General features: G+C 33.0%; 1 long non-coding RNA gene across 1 annotated transcript; it reads left to right on the top strand.

The window, feature by feature from the left end:
* The first annotated feature begins 1,819 nt into the window (after window positions 1–1,819).
* LOC135702964 (uncharacterized) lies at window positions 1,820–8,445 on the top strand. Its single transcript, XR_010517725.1, has 3 exons — window positions 1,820–1,875; window positions 2,211–2,251; window positions 7,564–8,445. It is a non-coding gene; the product is annotated as an uncharacterized LOC135702964 (long non-coding RNA).
* The last annotated feature ends 4,122 nt before the right edge of the window (window positions 8,446–12,567 follow it).

Here is a 12,567-nt window from a genome sequence, read left to right on the forward strand (position 1 = left end):
TCACTGAAAGAAGTTTTGGCATGCCCTGTGGGCAATGTTTATTTGTATGTAAAACAATGCCCTGGTGACGTTACAGTGCAAGAGTTAATTAGTGTTTTAATTGATTATTATCGTTTCAATTGAAAACCGATTTTACTCTTGTTCTGTACGTTAAACATAACGTCGGCCATAGTGTGCTGTACACGCTAACTTGAAAGTACCCATTAATGGTTGAAAAAGACCCATTTTGAAGAAAAGTGGCTTAACTCATTAAATGAGTAAATTTTTTACCCATTAATGAGTATCTGTTACCCATTAATGAGTAATTGTTAATCATTAATGGGTAACAGATACTCATTAATGGGTAAAATTGTTTAATCATCAATGAGTTAAACCACTTTTCTTCAAAATGGGTCTTTTTTTTACTCATTAATGAGTACTTTCAAGTTAGCGTGTATACCGCATCCGTGTACACGGTTAGAAAAAAGTCCCCAAAAGTAAGTTCTTTTCACTCATCTCGGCACTATAGTGCAGGAACCCAAAAATAGGTAAAGCGGGTCAAAGTAGTTTTCATTTACTTGTGTGCAATTCGTATGGAATTTTCCACTAGCTTTCAACGCAAAAGTAAGTTAGTTGTACCCAACAGTAGGTAAATATTATTATACTCAACGTTGGGTTCCCACACGTTACTACCCCTGTTGGGTGGTTTTGCTCCTCCGTTTTTGACAATATTAGAAGGAGAAAAGGAGACAAACTAGTCAAAAGTAGGTAAAAGTGAACTGGCCGTTGGGTACTTTTTTCTTACCGTGTACGAATACAGCACCCCACACGAATAAAGCCCTACAGTAAAAGTATGGACGACTGACACCACAAAACTGAAAAAAGCTGTTCCAATCGAGCAAACCCTAATAAAAAAATAACCATAAACGAACGATAACCCAAATCATTGAACTATTCCACAAATGGTTTGGATGATACCCAGAACACGTCGTTAAGCAAATTAACCATACAATTTTTATTAGGGAAGCGGTGCATTTTGACGGTTCGATTGGAACAACTTTTGACAGACGTCCATACTTTTACTGTAGGGCTTTACACACGAATTGCCGGCGACAAAGTGACGTCATTTGACATTGGGCGACTTAAAGACTGACGTTTTTAAATTGGTGTATTTTTTTTTGTCGTGCGCTCAGCCATCTTGTCTGGTTTGTTTATAAACAAACTAGACAAGATGGCTGAGTGCACGGAGCGCACCGCAAATTCCTTCACCCGAGCCGCGAAGGAAATTAGCAACTTTAACAGTAAGTATTCAAATATTTGTTATAGGTATTTAGTGTTATTATTTGTAATTTAAAAAATTGATGCGTTGCATTAGTTATCTCATCCGGATTTCTCAAGCGGGTCAATTTTGATGTAATTATTTTCAAAAATTGATCCGGTTGAGATAGCATCCTTGCTGATGCAACGCATCAACAAGGATGTTTAACTCATCCGGATTCCTCCAGCGGATCAATTTTGAAAAATAATTACAAATTCTAATAATTGGATCTGTTTCCAAAATTTTGATTATTTTGTAATTGTTTTTTTTTTTCAGCCGGCTGATTCCAATAATTCCGGAGGTGTTCGGAAATTGAATAGAGGTAAGGTGAGGTAAGTATTGAACAGTTTGTTAAGTGTATTTTTTTTTTAATTGATCCGCTGGATGAATCTGACTGAGTTAAGCATCCTTATTGTAAGGATGTTTAACTCATCAGGATTCCTCCAGTGGATCAATTTTGAAAAATAATTACAAAATTCTAACAAACATCCAAAATTTTGATTAATTTGTATTTTTTTTTTCAGCCGGCTGCTTCCAATAATTCCGGATTAAGGGACGGGTACGGAAATTGAATAGAGGTAGGTGTTAAACAGTTTGTTATTAAGTGTAATTATTTTTAAAAATTGATCCGCTGGAGGAATCTGACTAAGTTAAGCATCCTTACTGATGCAACGCATCAATAAGGATGTTTAACTCATCCGGATTCCTCCAGCGGATCAATTTTGATGTCTTTTTTTTTCCAAAAATTGATCCGCTGGAGGAATCCGACGGATTTCATTGACTGATGCAAAGCATGAACAAGGATGTTTAACTCATCCGGATTCCTCCAGCGGATCAATTTTGAAAAATAATTACAAATTCTAACAAACAGATCCAAAATTTTGATTATTTTGTAATTGTTTTTTTTTTTCAGCCGGCTGCTTCCAATAATTCCGGAGGTGTTCGGGAATAGAGGTAAGTATTGAACAATTTGTTATTAAGTGTAATTATTTTTTTTTAAATTGATCCGCTGGAGGAATCTGGCTGAGTTAAGCATCCTTATTGTAAGGATGTTTAACTCATCCGGATTCCTCCAGCGGATCAATTTTGATGTATTTTTTTCCAAAAATTGATCCGCTGGAGGAATCCGGCGGATTTAATTGACTGATGCAAAGCATCAACAAGGATGATTAACTCATCCGGATTCCTCCAACGGATCAATTTTGATGTAACTATTTTCCAAAATTGATCCGCAGGAGGAATCCGGCTGAGTTAAGCATCCTTACTGATGCAACGCATTCCGATGCCGGATCCCGATGTTTATGTTTAAGTTAAAGTTTTATTATAGTTAAGTAAAATTTAAAGTTAAGTTAAATTAAGTATGTAACAACTAAATTTAAGTTAAAATTATGTTAAAATAAAAGTTATGTTGATGGTAAGATAAACTTATGTTAAAGTAAAAGTTAAGATTTAGTTAAAGTTACGTTAAAGGTAAGTTAGAGTTAAGTTAAGGTTATGTTTAAGTTAAGTTAAAGTTATGTTTAAGTTAAGATAAAGTAAAGTTAAAGTTATGTGTAAGATAAAGTTAAGTTAAAGTTATGTTGAAGTTAAGTTAACGTTAAGTTAAAGTTAAGTAAAATTTAAGTTAATGTTAAGTTAACGGTAAGTTAAAATTATGTTAAGTAGAAGTTTATTCAAATTTAGGTATAAGTTATGTTAACGTTAAATTTAAATTAAATTTATGTTAAAGTTAAGTAAAAGTTATGATAATGTTAAGTTATCATTAATTTAAAATTAAAGTTGTGTTAAAGTTAAAGTTATGTTCAAGTTAAGTTAAAGTTAAGTTATGTTAACGTTATGTTAAAGTTATCTTAAAGATAAGTTAAATTTAATTTAAAGTTATGTTATGTTAAAGTTAATGTTAAGTTTAAGCTATGTGAATGCGAAGTTAAAATTAAGTTATGTTAAAATTAAGTTAGAGTTATGTTTATGCTTAAGTTAAGTTAAGCTTCAGTTAATGTTAGGTTAAAGTTATGTTAAATTTAAGTTAAAATTACGTTGAGGTTATGTTAAAGTTTAGTTAGAGCTAAAGTTAAGTTAAAGATATGTTAAGTATATGTTAGGTTAAAGTTAAGTTAAATTTATGTTAAATTTAAGTTAAAATTTCAAGTTAAGTAAAGATTAAGTTAAGGTTATGTTGCAGTTTAGTTAAAGTTAAGTTAAAGTTAGGTTAAAGTTATGTTAAATTTAAAGTTATGATAATGTTAAGTTATAATTAATTTAAAATTAAAGTAACGTTCAAGTTAAGTTAAAATTGAGTTAAAGTTGAGCACAATTTAAGTTCATGTTTAGTTCAATTATGTTAAGTTAAGGTTTATTCAAACTAGAGTATTCTAGTTCTAGAGGTTCAAGTAAAGTTTAGGTTAAGTTAAAGTTATTTTAAAGTTAAAGTTAAGTTTTAGTTATTTTAAATTTAAAGTTAAGTTCAAGTTATTTTATAGTAAAGTTAAGTTAAATTAATGTTAAAGATAAGTTAAAGTTATGTTAAAGTTGTGTCAAAGTTAAGTTAAAGTAATTTTAAAGTTAAAGTTATGTTAAAGCTTAGTTAATGTTATGTTAAACTTTATTTAAAGTTATCCCGCATAAACAATAACCATTAGAGGAGCCTAACCACCAATTCGGGATATCATCTCAACTTTATGTGGTATGGTCGTACCATCTATGAAATTGTTAGTGTATGGTACCCGTTTATTAGGGATGTTATAGGTAAGGTAAAGTTTAAAGGTTAAATTTATATTATATTTGATTAAATTTAAGTTAAAGTTTTGCTAATATTATGTTAAAGTAAAGTTAAAGTTAAGTTTAAGTTATTGTTAAGTTAAAGTTATTTTAAAGTTAAAGTTAAGTTTAAGTTATTTTAAAGTTAATTTTTTGTTAAAGTTAAGTTTAAGTTATTTTAAAGTTAAAGTTATGTTAAACTAAAGTTAAAGTTCTGTGATGGTAAGTTAAAGTTAAGTTGAAGTTAAATTAACGTTAAGTTAAAGTTACGTTAAAGTTAAGTTAACGTTATGTTATGTTATGTTAAGTATAAGTTAACTTAAAGTTAAGTTTAAGTTAAAGTTAAAGTTAAAATAATTTTGAAGTTAACGTAATGTTCAAGGTAAAGTTAGGTGAAAGCTAAGTTAAAATTAAGTTAAAGTTATGTCAAAATTAAATTAGAGTTATGTTTATGCTTAAGTTAAGTTAAAGTTCAGTTAATGTTAGGATAAAGATATGTTGAATTTAAGTTAAAATTACGTAAAGGTTATGTTAAAGTTTAATTAAAGTTAAGTTAGAGATATGTTAAGTTTATGTTAGGTTAAGTTCAAGTTATGTTAATGTTAAAGTTATTTTAAATTTAAGATTAAATTTAAAGTTAAGTTATAGTTCAGTTAATGTTAGGTTAAAGTTATGTTAAATTTAAGTCAAAATTAATTTAAGGTTTTGTTAAACTTTAGTTCAAGTTAAGTTAAAGTTATGTTAATGATAAGTTAAAGTTATTATAAAGTTTAAGTTAAGTTAAAGATCTGTTTAGTTCATGTTAGGTTATAGTTAAGTTCAAGTTATGTTAATGGTAAACTTATTTTAAATTTAAGATAAAATTTAAAGTTAATTAAAGTCAAGTTAATGTTAGGTTAAAGTTCTGTTAAATTTAAGTTAAAATTAATTTAAGGTTGTCTTAAAGTTTAGTTCAAGTTAAGTTAAAGTTATGTTAAAGTTAAGTTAAAGTTTTTATAAAGTTAAAGTCAAGTTAAAGATGTGTTAAGTTAATATTACATTAAAGTTAAATTAAAGTTATGTTAAATTTAAGTTAAAATTTAGTTAAGGTTGTGTTAAAGTTAAGTTAAAATTTGGTTAAAGTTATGTTAAAGTTAAAAATAAGTTAAAGTTTGTTAAAGTTAAGTTAAAGTAAAGTTAAAATTACGTTAGAGTGAAGTTAAAATTAAAATGATTTTAAAATTAAAGTAATGTTCAAGGTTAAGCTATGCGAAAGCTAAGTTAAAATTAAGTTAAAGTTATGTCAAAATTATGTGAGAGTTATATTAATGCTAAAGTTAATTTAAAGTTAAGTTAATGTTAGGTTAAAGTTATGTTAAAGTTAAGTTAAAATAAATTAATGTTATGTTAAAGTTAAGTAAAAAAAAAGGTTAAGTTTAGTTAAAGAGAAGTTAAAGTTAAGTTAAAGATGAGTTAAAGTTAAGGTTAAGTTATGATAAAGTTAAATTAAAGTTAAGTTAAGATTAAGTTAAAGATAAGTTAAAGTTAAGTTAACGCTAAGTTAAAGTTAATGCTAAGTTAAGTTAAGTTAAGTTAACGTTAACGTTATCTTAAAGTTATGTTACAGATAAGTTAAAGTTATGTTATGTTATGCTCAAGTTAAGTTAAAGTTGAAGTAATGTTCAAGATAAAGTTATGTGAAAGCTAAGTTAAAATTAAGTTAAAGTTATGTTAAAATTAATTTAGAGTTATGTTAATGCTTAAGTTAAGTTAAAGTTCAGTTAATGTTAGATTAAAGTTATGTTAAATTTAAGTTAAAATTACGTAAAGGTTATGTTAAACTTTAGTTAAATTTATGTTAAAGCTAAAGTGAAGTTAAAGATATGGTAAGTTGATGTTAGGTTATAGTTATGTTAAAATTTAAATTATAATAAATTTCAGTTAAAATTAAGTTAAGGTTATGTTAAAGTTTAGTTAAAGTTAAGTAAAAGTTATGTTAAATTTTCCTAAAAATCTGCAAATTACTTAGACGATCTTCGAACTTCCCTGAAGTTCTGTGTACTCCCAGAAGGTCTGTGAATTTCTCTGAAGATCTTCGAACTACCCTGAAGCATTAAAAATTTCTCTAAAAGTCTACAAAACTTTCCTGAATTTCTGCAATTTTTTCTGAAGCAATAAAAATTTATCTGAAGACCTCCTTTAAGTTCTGCAAATTTTTCTGAGGATCAACAAACTTCCCTGAAATTCAGTATTTTCCCTGACGTTCTGCCAATTTGCCTAAAGCTCTGTGAACTGCCCTGAAGTACTGAAAATAACTCTTAGATGTACGAGGATCTTTAAATTTATGTGATCTTCCCTGAAGTTCTGTGAGTTTATCTAAAGTTCTGCGAACTTCTCTGAAATTCTGTTCTATAAATTTCCCTTAGGAACTAAAAAAATATCTTTAAATTTACGAACATCACTGTAGTTCTGTTAATTTCTCTGAAGATCTTCAAACTTCCCTGAAGATCTTCAAACTTCCCTGAAGATCTGTGAACATCCATAAAGTAGTGATTATTTCGCGAAACGACGACAAACATTACTGTAGTGCTGTAAATTACTCAGAAGATCTACGAACTTCCCTGATTTTCTTTTGATTTCTCTAAAGATTTCAGTTTTTTAAAACTTTTCTGAAGTTTTTTTTTAATTTCCCTAAAGTTCTGCTAGTTTCTCTGAAGATCTACGACCTTCGGTGTAGTAAGATCTTCATAACAATTTCCGATTATTCTACGTTCTGAAGAAATTTTCAAACGACTTCAATTCGATTTTTTATCAGATGTTGGTCATTGGCTCAGAATAATTCCTGATCAACTTGACCTCTTCGAAAAATATCTCAAGATTTTAATTTCTAATCCTTATCAACCTGACCACTTCGAATATTTTCTAAATTACTTTATTTGAATTTCTGATCAGTTGTAGGTCTTCAAAACAATCCTTGCTTATTTTGATCTCTTGTAGTAATATCCGAAAAGTTTCAATTGATTTATTGATCAGTTGTAGGTTCTCAGAATAATACCTGATCAATTTAAACTATTCAAAGAATATCAAAAGGACATCGTTTGAATTTCTGTTCAGTTGTAGGTCTTCAGAATAATTATTAACTTAAATTAAATTAAATCTGGTATTTTTCTGATGTTTATAGAACTACCCTGAAGTTCTAGTAGTTCTTCTAACTAACCTTAAAATGTACATTTACCGCTATACCGCTATGCCGCTGTCCTGGTGTCATTGGGTTCGGCCCTTTACCTGGCTCGTAGACATTTCATCGGTTCAAACATCGGTTCATACATCGGTTCAAACTATGCGTATTGATAAGTTTTCTGAAAAGATTTGGATCTAGGTGCATAGTTTGCTTTGATAGTCTTTCACAGTTTCTCTAGCATTCTCTAGTCTTAGCTCATCTAAATATTTACTGCAAAATCCCTGGATTAATCTTCAATTTGGCTTTGTTTTCTTGTTTATTTTCTATCGTTCTATGTTCTGCAACCGAGTGGCAACCACTTACGCCAGGGAGGCAATTGAACACCTAGACCTGGACTCATCAACTCAAGGGCCAGGATCCACGGCTGTGCTTCTTTTCGAAGGAAGGCATGACACCACCAAAGCAACCAAGGAAGTCATCAATCACCACCAACTGACGAGTTTCGTTTGTGGTTCGACACATGGACGGAGCATTTGTGTTTTGCTAAATTTTGCTAATTATTGGGGAATTTCCCTAAACTTTCACGCGGCCACCAGTTTTCACTCTTCCACAGGCCTTAAGGGTAACCCACATTAGATCTGCTTGCGTTGCGTTGTCGTAAATTTTATAGTTAGACAATATATTTAGCTGTCACTTTGCTGCATCGCGCCAGATCCGGATCTAATGTGGGTGGCCCTGTAGATTTGGAAACTTGATTATGTAAACACTAGGCATCTTTTTCTGGTAGTTCGTTCAAAAATGATACAACAATCGTCAAGCTCGCTGTAACGTCACCTAGTGCCTCGTCACCTACAAATTGGCGCCTAAGTCAGTGGTCTAATAACTCTTAGCGCGCTAATGGCATAGTTCCCCTGCCGCATAGAGAGTTGCCACAATGACATTAGGTTAGCTAAGGTCAGTTAACTGACTGGTGGGAAACGGGAGCTTACGCAATGACTATTCTGTATGCATTTAAGAGATAGTCTACCAGAATGGATGATTTTTTTTGTACAATTTTATGTTTTCTGATTGTGCAAAACATGAGAATTAACTTTTCCAATGCTTTCAATTGTACAAAGCATTAGTGCTAGAAACATGATCTTGTAAACACTACACACCTTAACTGTTAGTTTGATTAAAAAATGCTGCAACAATCGTCAAGCTCGCTGTAATGTCACCAAGTGCCTCGTCACCTACAAATTGGCGCCCCTGCCGCATAGAGAGTTGCCGCAATGACATTAGGTTAGCTAAGGTCAGTTAACTGACTGGTGGGAAACGGGAGCTTCAGCATTGACAGTTATGTACGCATTTTTATGATGTTATCTAACAACAATGGTGTGTAGTGTTTACACGATTATGTTACTAATTCTAATGTGTTGTAAATATAATTGAAAGCATTTGAAAAGTAAGATTCTAGTGTTTGTACTTCTTAAAACATAGTAAACATCTACATTTTAAAACATTCAAACAACGTTTACTTTAAACGTTTTGTACATCTGAAAACATCAGAGAACAACAAACAGGAAGTACAATTGAAAACATCCGAACAACGTTTAGTTCTAACGTTGTGTACATCCGAAAACATCCAAAAAACGTTTGGTTCTAGCATCGGGAAACATCTACATAAGAAAACATTAGAATACATTTACATATAAAAACATCCGAACAACGTTTAGTTCTAACGTTTTTTACATCCGAAAACATCCAAAAACGTTTGGTTCTAACATCAGGAAACTTCTACATTAAAAAACATCAGAAAACATTTACATATAAAAACATTTAAACAACGTTTAGTTCTAACGTTTTTTACATCCGAGAACATCCGAAAACGTTTGGTTCTAACATCGGGAAACATCTACATTAGAAAACATCAGAAAACGTTTACATATAAAAACATCCGAACAACGTTTAGTTCTAACGTAATGTACATCAGAAAACATCCTTAAAACGTTTGGTTCTAATGTCAAGAGATTGAAATTTTTGACGTCAGACCGACATTAGAATGGCAAAATTTTGTTCCAAAATTTCTGATGTATACACCATGTTACGTTGCTTAAATACAACTAAATCATAATGTTTTCTAATGTTTGACATCAGGCATACATTTGATTTCGATGCTGATGTAGACATCAAAATCAAACGTTGGGCTAATGTAAATTTCTATTCGGGAAGGTTAATGTTCCGTTCCACCTACACTGCGGCAACCGCAACCGACATGGCAAGACGTGCCCCTATAATGACCTGTGTTGCCGAAGTAATTGATACCAAAAATCGTTATCGAAGATGAAGGAAAGAACCGACCTTGTCCTCCTCTACATATATGTTCTATAGTTGTTTGTTAGACGACTAAAATTAACTTAACCCGTCTGCTTTTGAACTATCGAACTCAATGATCGATCCGGAAACCAGGAATGAACCGCAAACATTCCAAACGAGCGATACATCGAAACAGGAAGATGTTGCTGCAGCTGCTGATGATGATGGTGATGATGAAGACGACGACGATGTTCTAATTAACAGTCAATAAAATTAAAGTGCCAGTCGGAAGCAGCACGTTTCTAAAATGTCTCGTCGAAGTTGTGTATCACTCGAACAATCCCCCTTATTCTGCGAGTCACGTGACTCTCTCTCAAAGGTGAGGTGACAATTGTCACCTCGTGTGAGGTGACTCTCCATTTGATTTACATGGAGAGTCACCTCACACGAGGTGACAATTGTCACCTCACTGGTGACAGAGAGTCACGTGACTCGCAGAATAAGGGGGAATAACCATAGAGGTAACTCTAAGACTAGAAGGTCCCGAAATAACGTGCTCAACTTTTTGGCTCAGCTCTGGTACTCTCTTCGGTCCCAAGCTAATCGATTCACCCCTCGAAACATAGGAAAAACCAATAACCCCTCATTTTATCTGTCAAACTTTCATAGCGAATCAAAACAAACATTGCGTAGTACTAGAATTTCGACTAGAATGGGGTACGTTAATCGTTTGCTTGGGACCAATAGGCTAGTCAAGTAGTGAGCCAATTTAAAATCGTTAGTTTCGTATTGATTGTTGGAATAACTCCGCAGGTGAAAGACGTCAAATTTATTTCGATTTTGAACCCGGTCTCGAACCTGCCGTTTCCGTGTCGATACCGATCGGTCGTTAGTCTAAAGCTAGCCTATAAGTTTCTATCCCACAGCTCGTTCTCTACCAGGAGAGCGGGAAGGACCACGACGGGGAGAAACCACATTCGGACCGACCACTGATACCCATGTTCGCCATTGCCACTCTGATGTTGCTGCTGCCGGTTATTTTGCTAATAAATCAAGCTGAACAATGCATTAGGTCCTAAGTAACATTGATCGATTCTCTTCGTCGACTTTCTCTTTCGTAAATAACTTTATCACATAACCGTTTATTGATGTGTTTGTCGTATTAGATGCTAGACAAAAGCTTCTTTTATCGATCTGTGTGCTGAAAATACCGGGGAATGTCTTTACATGACCGTGGTGATGCAAAGAAAAATTCAACGTAGAGAATCTGTCAATGTTACGCAATGTTCAGCTTGAAATCACTAATTCAATTACATAAACCCACTTCATCTCAATGAGGTACAGAGAGAGGTGAAGCAGATCGTGAAACATGGTTGTTTAGTAATCCAAAAAATCAACGTAAACGCAATTAGTGACGTCACTAATTGCATGTATCGTACAGGGGTTTTACTCACACAACTTATCCGACTGCTTCACCTCGGTAATCCAGCTCATTGACTTCATCTGGCCCGTTTCAATCGGATGGTGGGGGAATGGGGGTTGAATGCGAGAGGCTCCCAAACATACAAACTTTGCTCTTTCATTATCACGACGTTCGTATGCATAATCTAGTGTGACGTAACGTTGGATCATGCGTAAGAACACCGTGAGAACGAAGGAGTCGACTACATTCTTTCTGCCGCACCTATAGTACCGCACACGGTTCCCGCGCTGACTGTTCCTTAATTTCTCACTCTAATCAAAATTTCCTTCGATGAGTGAGAAAACAGCACCCCGTCAACGCGAGTGAGAACGCGAGCTGCCAGATCATTGCACACAAAACCAACTTGAATTAATTCAAATCAAAAATACTAGCGAACCTGGCGGTAAGCGGCGGAAAGTGGTCTAAAATTCTATTGGAAGATTGCCGTAAAAGCTCAACGCAGATGTCGCCACTGCATGATGATGATAATGTTGACAGACTGCATATAAAATTCGTGAAAATTAGCGTTAAATCATAATTTTCATCAAGCCTGTGTAAAATCCTTACAATATAACATTTGAATTGAAGAAGAAAACGTTTTTACGATCAGACTGATGTGCATCTTTGACTTTTCCAGTTGAACTTTTATAAGATATATTAATTTCATTTCGCGGCTCCATCAATGCTGCATCGTAAATATGATGTAAACAGGAGTAAATTGCTCAATTACTCAAAATAAAGATGATTTGTCATCTTGTTATCACTTTGAATACCATCTAGCACCATTTTATAGTATGGTACGTGTTGAGTAAAGCAAGTTCCGGTGCGTTTTCCTTCGAAAATTGTGAGTATCAATATGTTTGCTTAAAAACGGCCAAAATGAACATTTATTGAATATTGGCGTCCTATACAACCAATTCTCTATTATCACCAGCATGATACAACCTTTCCTAAGTAAATTCACTTAATTTCCACTTTCATCTTAGTGGAAATCGCACATATTCGCCTTTTTTCGAAAAATGCAGCTGCGCAGGAGGTAACCTCTCCCTGTGGGTGCAAACTTGTTATGGATAATTTGCCATGAAAACATCTCCGATCCGTACCGAAATAATAACAAATAGTTTTCAAACACGTTTTCTTACACGATTCAAGCAAATGTTTCCACGGGAAATTATTAGTTTTTCTTTATGGACCGATTTGCCCCAAAAAGCATCTGTTTTACTTGGAAAATTTGGAAACTATCCTCCTTCTAGTAGTTCTCACTTCGAAATGTAGGTGGCGAAAGCTTGGAAAAGTTTCACTGCAAGACGCCAATTACAGAGAACCACCTTATTTTAATTAATTTCTTCGGAGAAAGTCGTCTGGTAACTTCGTTTGTGGTCAAAAAGGTTCAGCCGATTAACACTGAGTTCATTCGTGACGTCACGCTGCAGTACCTAATTCAACGACTCTGGCCCAGACCTTATATAAATGTCATTGCATACGATTCAGATACACACAGAAAAACAAAACTACCCACCGCTTGGGTTTTTTAAACTCAAATTTGAGTTATTTGACCTCTGCCCGTTTCATTTCCTCTCGCTATTGTTGTCAAAA

The sequence above is a fragment of the Ochlerotatus camptorhynchus genome, unplaced genomic scaffold (assembly GCF_037179485.1).
Source record: "Ochlerotatus camptorhynchus isolate MF236.1 unplaced genomic scaffold, CSIRO-AGI_Acam_v1.1 ptg000203l, whole genome shotgun sequence".
Classification (NCBI taxonomy): Eukaryota; Metazoa; Arthropoda; class Insecta; order Diptera; family Culicidae; genus Ochlerotatus; species Ochlerotatus camptorhynchus.